We start from the raw sequence: 14,311 nt of genomic DNA on the forward strand, positions 1-14,311 counted from the left end.
TAAGACGACTGAGCAGATACAAAAGGTCAGGCAAAGGTTGTTGACAGCCCAGAGCCACCAGAAGAATTACGTGGATAAGCGGCGATCCGATTTCGAGTTCCAGGTTTGAGATTTGGTACTCCTGAAGGTATCTCCTTGGAAAGGAGTGATCCGATTCAGGAAAAGGGGGAAACTGGGGCCCCGATACATTGTTCCTTTTAGAGTGACTGCCAGGGTGGGCAAGGTATCATATCGTTTGGAGCTACCTGCAGAGTTGAGTAAGATACATGATACTTTCCACGTATCCCAGTTGAGGAAGTGTATATATGATGAGACGACAATAGTACCACTAGAGGACATTCAGGTGGATGCAAGCCTGAATTACATTGAGGGGCCGATTGCAATCTTGGATCGGAAGATCAAGGTTCTAAGGAAAAAAAAGGTGCCCCTGGTTCACGTCCAGTGGCAACATCGAAGAGGGTCCGAGCTGACTTGGGAGCCAGAGTTAGAGATGCGGGAACAACATCCTGAGTTGTTCGCAGAGCGAGACTTCTAAGGCGAAGTCTGATTCTAGTGGGTGAGAATTGTAACATCTGGATTTCCAGGTAGCATATTTAATTATTTATTTTGAGTTAAGAAGAGGGTCTCGACGAGTAAGCACCTAGACTCGTCGAGTAGGATCGCGACTTGGTGACGTGTTTAATGTATGGACTTCACGAGTCGGGGAGTCGACTCGACAAGTCCGTGTTGTAGACAGAAACTGTCACAACTGGAAATTTTGTGTCATGTAATCTATACATTCAAGCTAATGTGAATCAAAAACTCCAATCAAATACATCATACAAATACTACAAATAGTCATCAGACAATTGGGAACACTAGAAGTTCTTAATTAGGTCCATTTTGGACTAGAACTTCCTTATTGGACCTAATGGACCAATAAGCTTCCAATTTGACTATCTTGGGTTTAGAACCCTAATTGGATTCAACTTGGACCCACATTTATTTTATTCAACATTTTAGGTCGTGTTGGACCTAGAATGAAATGAACTAAAAGCCTTGATACATGAATAACCTAAACTAGTCCAATAAAAATATGAAAATCCTACCACATTCTTTTAGGTATAAAACACACCCTAACTAACTCTAATTTTGGGCTTAAGGGGAAAAAGCCCAAATTTTTCTTTTCCCTTTCCAATTCTCGGCCCAAGGCCCAAACCCAAAGAGAAATGGAAGTGTTGACTTTGGATGCCACCTCACTATTACCCAAAGGACATCCATGCATTGTATCTCATTCTTCCATGCAAGTATCACTTCAAAGATCACCTCACTTCTTCCTCTCTCTCACTCTCGGCCACACACCCACACACACCCACAAAAATCTCTCAAATTCTCTCTAGATTACTCAAGAACTCTCCTTCCTCCCCTCTTCAAAAATCTCGAGTTTAAGGAAGCATTCAAGAGGAAATTTCCACAAATTCTTCATCTAAGGTAAGATTATGCATAGATCTATGATTTAGATTCTTGTTGTTATCAAAATCCTTTCCTAATCTATGCAAAAATCGTGATCTTGCATCCTAGAACCATCTCAAACTCGAGATCTACCAAGGAAAGGTGCTAAGGCCAAAAATCATCAAGTTTTCCTCCATCTTTTCTTCCAAAAACCGAAACCACACCCAAGGTGAGCTTCATACCCCCTATTTTCTGTTTTTATGAGTTTTGTGGGGGGGGGGGAATACAAGTGAAAGTGTAGATCTATATGTGTTTTGTATGCCTTGTATGATTTCCATGCTTATATGTATGCATTTGTGTGTTATAATGTTGGGGGGGGGGCCCAAATTGACATATCACGAATTCTGACATATCACGAATTCTGATGGATGAGGTGTGTCAAAACAGTTTCAATAAAACAATTTCTGGAAATATACTCATTTAGAGGATTAAAAACATAAATTTCAAGCTTAATGGGCTAAAAATGACATTTTCGGCCCAATGAGGCCCATTATGCGAGATTTTCTGATTTGGAGGGCCAAAACTGCATTTTTCTGTAAAACAGTGGACTATAAGTGTTCCAAGTCCTTTTCAAAGGTTTAAAATGCTTTTTAAATTTAAAAAGGACCAAAGTTGCAAAAATTTTACAATTTGGGCCAAAATTGTCAAAGTTGCGAAAAAGAAGGGTTAAAACCGAGAAAACTGCATTTTCAGGGACTTAAACTGTTTTCTATGAAAAATATGCTGAAAAATATTAATTTCAATAATTTTTGGTGTTAAAATGTCAAGAAAATTAATTTAAGGACCAAACCGGGAAGTATTCAATAAAAGGGTTGAAAATGTAAATTTTACAAACAATGAGGGGCTGAAAACAGGAAAATTTCAAGGCAAATTCAATATACGCAATTTGATCAAATAATGGCACCGCGACTATCGACGAAATACAATACACTACAATACCAAAATCGTTGTGAAACGAATTGGTTCGGTCTCGAACCAATGAAAATCCGAAACTACTAACACGACGACACTACGATTCATACAAATAACGTTTGGGAACTCAATTTACATGCGAGTGTGCACAGACGTCTACGCACCATCTTTGGGCCCCAAAAGTGTAAAATCTTGTTCGTTGAGCCTAGCTAGCCCAATGACCTGATCTTAAGGCCCGAAGACATTTTTTTTCTACGAAGTGTTGGGTTTCACCGACTTGGCACAACGTAGAGGGACTTTCAGTGGCTTGTATACTACTGGTCCCCAAGGGTCCTTTGGTATTGCTAGTAAAGTCTACATTTCATGCGAGGCGGGTCTGGGACCCCTCGTACATTTTTATCCCCAACCGGTTAATGGAGTCATCGAGGTCTTCGTGTCCTCTCTCTCTTCGGATGTGGGACTACACCTAGTCAGGGCGATTGGATAACGTGATTAGTACGGATGACGCCTTCGGGATCGTTAGTATAGCTATAAACTGGGCGTTTGTGTAATGCGGGTTTGTAGTAATTAATCATGCTCAAAAATAATCCAACGTCGCCTAGGACTGACACTATACGCTATGCAATGGTTTCAATGTAACTTCATGTAATTTAAGAAATTAGGAAAACATCGGGTTTTCCTAGGGTTTTCAATACATACGGATTCGAAATGCATACAATTTTGATGAACAATTTTTACAAGTATAAAATCAAACAAGCATACCTATGGATCTTCACACCTTTTTTTTACTATACTATTTTCAGAAAATATCGGATTTTCTGGTGGTTTTCAAACAATACAAAACATTGGATTTCAAAAACTACTTATGAACTCACCAACATTTCATATGTTGACGTTTTCAAAATACTTGTATTCTCAGGGAACCAATGAATCAAAGGAAATCATATTCAGTGATGGCTTGCAGTTTATTTATGTACGAATCGAACAATTTATTTTTGGGAATGTAATGTTTAAACAATGTATTTCATGTAAACGCTACTGGTTGTACTATATTAATGAATGGTGACGAATGTTGTTATGTTTCATATATATTCAATGTTATGGTATTCAATTGAGTCACGACAGCCCCCGGACGTTTCTGCCGTCTGGTTCGGGGGTGTGACAGAAACCCTAAATCTTTGGGCTTGTACCCTATTTAAGTGTCCTATTGGCCTTCATGGGCGGCCACCTTCACCCTTGAGAGATCCCTACGAACCAGAGAGCATAGAGAGTGAGAGAAAGAGCCACTTACACCACCTTTAGTGTGATTTTGCAAGAAAGAAGGAAGCAGGAAAAGCTAGATTGTTTGAGGAGCTCTGATTTGAAATCATTTCATCAGAGGGTGCTATTAGAGGTATGAATCCATGCTTATTCTCGTGTTTATGGTAGATTTCTTGAATCTATGGTTTCCTTATCCCTTCTTTAGTTTAAATTCAAAGCATATGAGGTCCCTTTGAGAAATAAACTTTGGATATGGACCTTTAGAGGTCCAGAGAGTCCCAAAGTTCCAGCTTTTTACTGTTCCATTGGAGTTATGAACATAGTTTGCCATTTTAGGAGCTATTTCCTCAAATAAGGCCATATGAGTGTTGCATGAGCGTAAAGATTGGACCTTTACGTGATTATTGAGTGTTAGAAGGTTAGATCTATAAGTTAGAGAAGCAGATCTAACCTCAAAAGGTCATTTGAGTATGGCCATGGAGGAAACTCGCCGAGTCCATAAGAGAACTCGATGAGTCGAGTCGGGTTGCCCCGCGATTCGTGACTGACGGTAACCCGTCGAGTGAAGGGTTAACTCGACAAGTCGGATGAGGCTATAGGAGGATTCAGAAGACACGCATGGACTCGCCGAGTCACCCAGGTGCACTCGACGAGTATGGTGAAAGTTGGACCGTTGACATCAGTTGACCTTAGGGTTTTGGTCAAACTGATTCAAGAGATGTCAGGGAGGGGTAGAATGGTCTTCTACCCATTCTTTGGAGATAAGAACATGAGAGAGTATTGATTAGAGATGTTATCTTTTTGATAGGAGGAGACTAGGTCGAGATATCGAGCACAAGAGTTTATCCGACTTCATACGAGGTGAGTCTTCTCACTATAAATTACCTAGAGTTGTATCTATGTGCAGACCGGAAGGTTTTATGTGTTAGGAGTATGTTTGAGAATATGTGCATTGTGATATATGTATGCTATATGTTATATAGACTGGACTGGAGAGTCGAACGATATAGACCGGACCGAAGGGTCCAACAATTCAGACCAGACCAAAGGGTCCAACGAGCTAGACTGGATCGGAGGGTCCAACGAGCTACGGGACTGGAGGGTCCCGCTAAGACACATCAACCGGAGGGTCGTACTGAGTCATAGCCTCGGGTGGCGTATGTGTTGTATGTGGTATTTTGGGAAACTCACTAATCATTTATGATTATCGTGTTATGTGATACGTGTTTTAGGTACTAGCGAGGATCGTGGGAAGGCGCCGGCATGATCTATACACACTGATAGAGACTTGTGTATTTGAGATTCTAGGATATGTTTTTCTAAACTCATGTTTGATACATTGATATTTGGGATTACTTTATGAAATTTGTTATGTTTGAAAATGAAAAATTGTATTGAAAATTTATGTCGTTACACATATGATAGTTCATTATTAATAGAATGTTGTCTATTCAAAATAATGTCAATATGGTCCATCCATTACAATACTTCCATTTTCCCACAAGCAGCCAAACTTTGGCGAACCTTAGATTGTTCTTAGAAATTGTTTAACAACCTTAGTCACATCCGGTTCTGGTCCTTTTCCTTCTTAATGCCCTATGCATTTGGAAAATTCCGAACATATAAATATTATAGCATATGCAATCGATCCTATACCCGAAGCATATGGGATACTGTGACAACCCTATTTTTCCCAAAAAGCATTATAAACACTCGAAAGCTAAAAAGCAACGAAATTAACCTCGAAAATAAAGTGTTCAAGTATCTAAGTTGGGATACATCAAATATTAGATATCATGCCAAGGTTTCCAAGAACATAAAGAATGCTCAAAACCGGGTTATATTGAAGAAATTATAACCACTCGTATATTTACGACACGACGTTAAAACATTATTTGACATAAAAAGTAGAATCTCAATAAAATACATTTTAGCCTTAAGTATCTAAACCAAAGTCGTAGATCTCATTGAAAGGTGAGCGTACATAAAAAGATCGCCCAAATTGGACCTCGTATGGAGAAGTTACGAATTTTCAAAGTTTCGTAACAGTAGTAGAGGGCTAAAAACTCAGATTGAAGATCGAGTGTTATTTAGCTATCGCCACCTAAACGGAAGTTGAAGATCTCCTCAGTGGTAATAAAACAATAAAAAGACAAACGAAAACCGACATCGAATAAAGAACCTATGAATTTTTAACGAACTCTAGGAGGCCCGGCCTATTAAAAATATATCATTAAAAATAAAGTCAAAAGTAGCCGACGGAGTCTAAATGAAAGTTGTAGAGCATAATCTCACATACGCGTGGATATAAAGAACGCGAAAAATGGAGCTCGTACGCGAAAGTTACGGAATTTAGAAGTCGGAAGCAGGGATTACGCCCCGCGTACTCTGGGAGTACGCCCCGCGTACTAGACGCAGAGTCGAGTCTCATCGGCCCGCCCAAGCTACGCTCGGCTAGACCCAGGAGTCCCATCGACCCGCCCAAGCTACGCTAGCTAGACCCGAGTCGTAAGCCATGACGCCATTTTACGCCCCGCGTACTCCGGAAATACGCGCCGCGTACGAGGGTTTCCAGCCCTATAAATAAAAAGCATAAGCTTCGAGTTTAGGCACACCTTCACCATTTCTCAGCCATTCTCCCAGCTCTAGAGACCATTTTCTTACCTTGGTTTCCGCACTCGAGCCCCCGACGAAAAATTTACGCTGCAGAGACCCCCGAAGAGCCCGACGACGCAACCATCCGCGGTCGAAGTTCTGCTCAAACCTAGCCACTCTCTTCAAACTTAACGAGTGAGTTCATACCCCTACTTTTCAATTCTTTTCATGTTTTAAGGGGGGGAATACAAGTACATTACAAATCAAAGTATCATTTTTATAATATCGTTCTTATAAGGTTTTGATACAAAAATAACCTTATGTTTAAAGTGCTATTATATCACCAAGTTGTTATTACCAAATGGGAAATACTTTTGAGAAACTATAATGAGTGCAGTATTCAAGTGATTCATATGTTTTACATATACATCTCGACAAATGAAATGCTTTCAAAAGAAGTAAAGTCTTTATTATCGTAAATCTGTTTATACCTAGTAATGTGAGACAGCTTCACGTACGTTCGAGTATGCATTATTAAGTCCTGTATTATATACCATAATCCCTTGTAGGGGAGCGTGATACTTGTGTATAGATCTATACGGGATTGACAATCCCACACCTAAGCTGTCAGCTACAGCTAGGCCGGCAGGCCTGGGGTGACAAATGTCATAACAGTTCCAACGCCTGAAGAACGTTGTTACAGGCCATCAATGTCGATAGCATGGTTATAAAACTCACATAAAAGTATAAAAACAAGTTTGATTTACGAGATTCATATATGCATTTCAGTTTTCCATTTTATCGTTAACACAAATTTTATCACTGTTATTCAAGTATGGAATACACAAACGCACTCCAACACGGGAAACTTTTCAAATCATTTATAGAAAATATTGGATTTTTCAGAAAACCTCGTTCATCGGTTTACTATCAAAAAGGACATACTTTTCAATGCAAAACACTTATGAACTCACCAACTTAATTGTTGACACTTTTTCGAAACCACTTGTATTTCTCAGGGAATCAGTAATACAGGTAACCACCAGCTTTTGGAGAAAGGAACACTAAGGATGTTTTATTATTGAACATTTATCATCTCATTGTAATATTCTTTTGCTATTATGTATAACGCAACAACATACGTTTTCATTATATATGTGATGGTTGTGTTACTTTCTTTACAATATTCAATGGTTGTGATACTACGTGAAGTCATCCACCCCCGAATGTTTCCGCCATTATGGTTTGGGGGTGTGACAGATTGGTATCAGAGCATTGTTTATAGTGAACTAAGTATATCGAACCACATACGATATACAAACTATAAATACAAAAGGGACCAAAAACCCTCTGATGAAACATTTTCATAAACAAAATACATTCTTTTAAAGATATTTTTACAAGCATGCATTAATCTCGTATCATAACAAGTTTTACAAAAAAAAAAAAAAGTATTAAGGCAAGTTACGACACTACGATTGAGCCCCGGGGTATGTAATCAGGTCGAGAATAAATATAGCCTGATCAACTATATTTATCCTGGATTTAACCAACGTACGTCGAGGAATGGTCATAGTGGACAACAAGCCAAGAACTTACCAAATACAAATCAATTTAGTTTCGCCAAATTGTAATATTATAGGAGTATTATTAAAAATAGTTGTACAAATTATAGCTAGAAATAGTAAGTCGTTAAATAGAATTTTATTTTCTTATAAAGTTCTCCTACGTCTATCCTAGTACAGACAAATGGCCGGATTCCATTTACCAGGAGATCCCTACTACCCAAACCAAGGCAACGGCGGTTGGATAGAAGAAGACCCGGAGGAAGACCCAGAAGAAATCGAAGAAGAGGTCGAGGAAGAATTCGAAGTCGAAGTCGGAGAGGAATTTGAAGTCGACGAAGAGATCGTGGAAGTTTCTAGCGGAACAGACTCCGAGCCAGAAGTGTACGACCCTCCCATCCCTCATCCTCCCGAAATCAGACCATATCAACCGGGACCCATTCCCATGTGGGAAAGTCACCTCTACTACTGGAGCCGCCAGCAAGGTGTACGCCCTCCTTTCGGCATGTGCCGAGATTTTTACAATGTCAGTGGGGGAAGCTCAGCTGATCGAGCACTTCCTGTTATCGTGAACGCTATAGCTACCTAGAACTACGAGACGGACAGGCAAGCAACCAGAGTTCGCGAGGTCAATGCTGCTACCCAAGGTAACGCCGCTGACATCCGCCGTCTGGAAGGACTACATGAGAATACCCAAATCTACACGGGGACACTTCAGAACCAAATGATAACGGCTCTGGCAGAAATAAGAGAGATAAAGGAACAACAAGCAGATCTTGAGAGGCGACTGATGGGAGTCAAATGGTCGGATGCCGAATCTAGCTCCAAACGTCGCAAATAGAACTTGTTCAAGCCCCAACAATTTTGTTATAGATTAGGATTTCGGATAAAAGTTTTTCCTTTATTTCCCTTGTTTTCCCTGTTGTATCCGTTAACGGAGATCTCTAGGAGGATCAAATTTTCCCGAACAAGATATGCAATGTAACACACCTCAGGTGTGACCTATATGTATAAATATGAAGTATTTCTTACCTCTCAAAAATTTCGAGTTTTAAATTTCTATGCCTACCTTGAAACCATAAACTAAAGTCAAAACAAATTACAAGATACAACTAACACACGATTGTCAAAACATTAGAAACTTATAGTATTCATTCTTATTTTTCTCTACCAGAACATGCCTCCTCGTAGATCAACACGCAGAAACTCAACTTCAACACCACCTCCACCACCTCCTCCAATTATGGACACCGTTATGTTCCAGACTGCTGTAACCGCTGCTGTAACTGCAGCAATGGCACAAATGAGCAACAACGGATCGGGGGGAGGAACAAACAGTTTTACAAATGGCCAAGGTCAAAGCCGTTCAGGGGTATGCACTTACAAAGACTTCACCAACAGAAAACCTATTCCCTTTTACGGGACTGGGGGAGTATTGGCTCTATCTCAATGGATAGAGAAAACAGAAGTTGTATTCGAAATCTGTGCATGTCCTGAAGAAAGCAAAGTAAAGTTTGCCGCTTTTACTTTCTCCGAACGCGCCCTGACATGGTGGAATGGCCACGTCCAAACACTAACCCTGGTGGTGGCAAACTCCATGGGTTAGGAAAACCTGAAAAGAATGCTCCTTCGAGAATACTGCCCAAGAGGCGAGATTCAGAAGCTTGAACAGGAACTGTGGAACCTCTCGATGGTAGGTTCGGATATAGCAGGTTACACCAACAGGTTCAGTGACTTAATAACACATTGCCCAGGAATGTTAACCCTGGAGAGCCAAAAGGTCGAGAGATACATCTGGGGACTATCACCCCAACTTCGAGGAAGTGTGCTAGCTTCCAGACCCTTGACTTTCGCCAGCGCCAAGGAACTAGCGCAATCTCTAGTTGATCATGGTGTCTGTCAAGGAGTCGCGGCTATTATGGCTGAACCAATCAAAGGGAACAACAACAATGCAATCAATGCCAACAACAACAAGAAGAAGAAACTTTGGAACAAAAGGAAGGGACAAACTTCGCAAGAACCTTCAAAGAAGCAAATGGTTGCGGTTCATGCTGCTACTACCCCCACCACAACTCCTGCTACCTCTGCGCCAACAAAACCATATGCGGGGATTCTGCCCAAGTGCAGCAAGTGCAACTACCATCACCATGGTATTTGTCGCGAGATGCACTGCAAGAACTGTGACAGGAAAGGGCACACAGCCCGTTTCTGTAAAGCACCGGCACGACCAATCACTCAAGTTTCTGGCACTGGAGTAAGCCGGGCGTGTTATGGGTGCGGAGAGACTGGACACTTCAGGAGGGATTGTCCGAAGGAAAGGAATATTGGCGGTGTGGGGAGAGTGCTGGCAGTAGGACAGAGAGAAGCAATAGCGGACCCCACGGTGGTTACGGGTACGTTTCTACTCAACAACACTTATGCATGCATACTTTTTGACTGCGGTGCGGAGAGAAGTTTTGTGAGTCATAAATTCAAACACCTACTTAATCAAAAACCCCAACCACTCAATAAAATATTCACTCTACAAAATGGCAAACGGTAAAACAAAACACGCAAACGATTTGTACGTAGGGTGCACACTAAGTTTAAACAAGCGCTTGTTTCGAGTCGATCTTATGCCCATTTCCATAAGTTGTTTCGATGTCATCATCGGTATGGACTGGTTGAGCCTTCACCATGCCGATATCCTTTGCCATGAAAGGGCTGTTCGCCTAAATCTGCCAAACAGTGAAACTCTGGTCATTTATGGCGACAAACCTAGTTCAAATTTACAAATCATTTCCTGTATTAAAGCACAAAAATATCTTCGTAAGGAATATCATGCCTTTCTAGCCCACGTAGTGGACAAGAAACGAGAATCGAAAAACATTAAAGATATTCCGGAAGTCTGCAACTTCCCGGATATTTTCCCAGAAGATCTTCCAGGAATCCCACCGGAACGTCAAGTCGAGTTCAGAATCGACTTAATCCTCGGGGCTACCCCTGTAGCAAAGTCGCCGTACCGTTTAGCCCCAGCCGAGATGCAGGAACTATCTAGTCAATTAAACGAGCTGCTGAGCAAGGGATTCATCAAACCGAGCTTCTCACCATGGGGAGCGCCAGTCCTATTTGTGAAGAAGAAGGACGGATCCTTTTGCATGTGCATCGATTATCGGGAACTAAACAAACTCACGATCAAGAACCGATATCCCTTACCGCGCATAGACGATCTATTCGACCAACTTCAGGGAGCAAGCTACTTCTCAAAGATCGATCTAAGATCTGGTTATCACCAACTGCGAGTACTGGAAGGAGACATCCCCAAATCGGCTTTCCAAACAAGTTATGGTCACTACGAATTTGTAGTAATGCCCTTCGGATTGACGAATGCTCCAGTAGTGTTCATGGACTTAATGAACCGAGTATGTCGTCCCTTCCTGGATAAATTCGTGATCGTATTCATAGATGATATACTCATCTATTCAAGAAGCCAGGAAGAACACAGCAAACATCTCCGCCAAGTATTGGAAACATTAAGGGCAGAGAAACTTTACGCAAAATTTTCCAAATGTGAATTTTGGATTCGGGAAGTGGATTTCCTAGGACATGTTGTAAGAAAAGAAGGAATACACGTGGACCCCTCCAAGATAAAGGCAATAGATAGTTGGACTACTCCAAGAACCCCTACAGAAATCCGGCAATTTTTGGGACTCGCCGGGTATTACCGAAGATTCATACCAAACTTTTCAAAGATTGCCAAGCCACATACCACCCTAACCCAGAAAAATGCGACCTTCGACTGGGGAGAAAAACAAGACAGCGCATTTCAGACACTAAAGCGAGCCTTATGTAGTGCGCCCATCCTAACCTTGCCAGAAGGAACGGAGGACTTCGTGGTCTATTGTGATGCATCAAACCAAGGACTTGGGTGTGTCTTAATGCAAAGAGGGAAGGTCATCGCCTACGCCTCAAGACAACTAAAGACGCACGAAGTGAACTACACAACGCATGATCTTGAGCTAGGAGCAGTCGTCTTCGCTCTGAAGATATGGAGACACTATCTCTACGGCACAAAATGTACCATCTTCACTGATCATAAAAGCCTCCAACATATCCTCAACCAGAAGGAACTCAACATGAGACAGAGGCGATGGGTAGAACTACTTAGTGATTATGAATGCGAAATTCGATATCACCCCGGAAAGGCTAATGTAGTGGCTGATGCACTCAGTCGGAAGGAGTACTCAGGTCGCCGAGTGAAATCCCTAACTATGACAATCCATTCACACCTGTTCACGCAAATCAAGGAAGCCCAAATAGAAGCCTTGAAATCCGAAAATGTGACAGGAGAAGCCCTAAGGGGAATGGATAAGAACCTTGAGACCAAGAACAATGGAATTCGTTATTTCATGGATCGAATTTGAATACCGAAGTTTGGTGGATTCAGAGAAATCGTTATGGACGAAGCCCATAAAACACGATACTCCATACATCCCGGCTCCGATAAGATGTATCTCGATCTCAAGAAGTTGTACTGGTGGCAAAACATGAAAGTCGAAATTGCTACCTACGTGAGCAAATGCCTGACATGTGCCAAAGTCAAGGTGGAATATCAGAAGCCCTCGAGTTTATTACAACAACCAGAAATACCCGAATGGAAGTGGGAGCGGATAACCATGGATTTCATAACAAAGTTACCCAAGACAACAAGCGGACTCGACACCATTTGGGTAATTGTCGACAGGTTAACTAAGTCAGCACATTTCCTACCGATCAAAGAGACGGATAAATTGGAGAAGTTAACAAGGACATACCTCAGAGAAATTGTACGACTGCATGGTGTGCCCATATCCATTATCTCGGACCGAGATAGTAGATTCACCTCAAGGTTCTGGCAGTCACTACAAAAAGCTTTGGGGACAAGACTAGACATGAGTACCGCCTATCACCCACAAACCGACGGCCAGAGCGAGAGAACTATACAAACCCTAGAAGACATGCTGAGAGCTTGCGTAATCGATTTTGGCAAAGCATGGGACACACATCTACCATTGGTCGAGTTCTCGTACAATAATAGCTACCACACCAGTATCAAGGCTGCCCCGTTCGAAGCCCTCTATGGCCGCAAATGCAGGTCACCTTTGTGCTGGGCCGAAGTGGGGGACACGCAACTAGCAAAAGGACAAACAATTGACAACACGCTCACTGGACCAGAAATCATAAGGGAGACTACGGAGAAGATTGTTCAAATCCGAGAACGTCTAAAAGCATCAAGAGATAGACAAAAGAGTTACGCAGATAAGAGACGCAAACCCTTGGAATTCCAAGTTGGAGACCATGTCCTACTCAAAGTCTCACCTTGGAAAGGTTTAATACGCTTCGGAAAACGTGGAAAACTGAACCCTAGATACATCGGACCATTCGAGATCCTTGCCAGGATCGGTCCAGTGGCCTACAAACTTAGACTACCTCAGGAGCTCCACAATGTACACCCTACCTTTCACATATCGAATCTGAAGAAGTGCTTATCCGACGAGACCCTTGTCGTCCCTCTAGACGAAATTGCAATAAATGAAAACCTCCAATTTGTGGAGGAACCAATAGAGATCATGGATCGGGAAATCAAAAGGACTAAACAAAGCCGCATACCCATTGTAAAGGTCCGCTGGAACGCCAAGCGAGGACCTGAATACACCTGGGAACGCGAGGATCAGATGAAACAAAAGTACCCGCATCTTTTTCCTAAAACTGCAAACTCTATCTTAGATTAAATTTTGGGACGAAATTCCCTTAACAGGGGGATGATGTGACAACCCTATTTTTCCCAAAAAGCATTATAAACACTCGAAAGCTAAAAAGCAATGAAATTAACCTCGAAAATAAAGTGTTCAAGTATCTAAGTTGGGATACATAAAATATTAGATATCATGCCAAGGTTTCCAAGAACATAAAGAACGCTCAAAACCGGGTTATATTGAAGAAATTATAACCACTCGTATATTTACGACACGACGTTAAAACATTATTTGACATAAAAAGTAGAATCTCAATAAAATACATTTTAGCCTTAAGTATCTAAACCAAAGTCGTAGATCTCGTTGAAAGGTGAGCGTACATAAAAAGATCGCCCAAATTGGACCTCGTATGGAGAAGTTACGAATTTTCAAAGTTTCGTAACAGTAGTAGAGGGTTAAAAACTCAGATTGAAGATCGAGTGTTATTTAGCTATCGCCACCTAAACCGAAGTTGAAGATCTCCTCAGTGGTAATAAAACAATAAAAAGACAAACGAAAACCGACGTCGAATAAAGAACCTATGAATTTTTAACGAACTCTAGGAGGCCCGGCCTATTAAAAATATATCATTAAAAATAAAGTCAAAACTAGCCGACGGAGTCTAAATGAAAGTTGTAGAGCATAATCTCACCTACGCGTGGATATAAAGAACGCGAAAAACGGAGCTCGTACGCGAAAGTTACAGAATTTAGAAGTCGGAAGCAGGGATTACGC

Source organism: Lactuca serriola, chromosome 4 (assembly GCF_051521515.1).
Source record: "Lactuca serriola cultivar US96UC23 chromosome 4, Lser_US96UC23_V15, whole genome shotgun sequence".
NCBI classification, from domain to species: domain Eukaryota; kingdom Viridiplantae; phylum Streptophyta; class Magnoliopsida; order Asterales; family Asteraceae; genus Lactuca; species Lactuca serriola.